This window comes from Phalaenopsis equestris, unplaced genomic scaffold (genome assembly GCF_001263595.1).
Source record: "Phalaenopsis equestris unplaced genomic scaffold, ASM126359v1 Scaffold220290, whole genome shotgun sequence".
Taxonomy (NCBI): domain Eukaryota; kingdom Viridiplantae; phylum Streptophyta; class Magnoliopsida; order Asparagales; family Orchidaceae; genus Phalaenopsis; species Phalaenopsis equestris.
Genome location: NW_018238584.1, coordinates 1,471 through 2,622, shown reverse-complemented (window position 1 = coordinate 2,622; position 1,152 = coordinate 1,471). Strand labels below are relative to the sequence as shown.

At 30.1% G+C, this 1,152-nt stretch overlaps 1 non-coding gene across 1 annotated transcript; it reads right to left on the bottom strand.

Moving 5' to 3' along the window:
• Window positions 1-655: 655 nt before the first annotated feature.
• TRNAS-GCU lies at window positions 656-737 on the bottom strand. Its single transcript has one exon. It is a non-coding gene; the product is annotated as a tRNA-Ser (tRNA).
• Window positions 738-1,152: the final 415 nt, after the last annotated feature.

Genomic DNA, 1,152 nt, shown 5'->3' with positions numbered 1-1,152 from the left:
AATTATATATGTAAAAGATCTGAAAATAAAAATCACGAGAATTTATATAGTTAAAATATTTTATTATGAATTAATGATTATATGTATCACCTTTTTTATCGGTGCGAAAAGACTGTTCAAACTTCAATATATCATCCTGAGGGTCGACATGATGATTAGTATGTCGTGTTGGGATGATGCATCTCTTTATAGATTACTATGTGATTCTGCAATATTGTTGATTGTTTGACGTGATATTTCGTTGTAAGGAACATGTAATGACCGACGATGGCTGAGAGTGAGTGTCGAGCTTTAATTGAAGTTAATCGGAGACGACAACTAGAGTTAGCCCGTGTTGTTGACCAGACCAGAGTTGGCGGCAGTGGGGGCTCCACTACTGATCGTTCATTTAACATTTAATTTATTTCAATGCAAATAAAATTTTCAGTTTAAAACTAAAATCCTGAATAATTATTTTACAGCATTTAATACCTGAAAAATTTCTCACCAACTTAGCGTCTATATTGTATCTTTATATCACATAAAAATGCAATTATAAAGATTAAATGTTTTATGTGTGAAACAGACAATCAAAATTTAAGTATTCATAATTCACATATGTAAAAAGAAGAAAAATGAGTGCTGATTATGTAAATCTTCCACATCAAAAGTACTTCGTCGCCTGAGAGATTCGAACTCTCGCGGGGAAACCCCATGTACTTAGCAGGCACACGCCTTAACCACTCGGCCAAAGCGACATTTGAATATTGCTGTTATAATAAGACTACTTAAATCATCTCATCCAAGATTTAGTTCACGATTTTCTGCTAAATATTAGAATTTATAACTGAATTAGATAGAATTATATTGACATATCTTTAAATTAAACTCGAAAATAATTAAATATTTATTTTTTATCAATCATATTAATGTAAATGCTGCAATTTAATATAAATTATTATTAAGGTGTACATTTTATAAACATTTATTTTGCTCCTAATAAATAGCCTAAGAAAATGAAAATTAAAATACCTTGTAGGTGGATGGATGGTCAAGAGTATCTTTGCAATAAGTGTGGACGAAAAGTTCGGATACATATATCTGTCATATAAATACTAGAGTATCATTAATTAATGAGTCCTTTATTTTATGATATGAATGGATAGGTTGAGT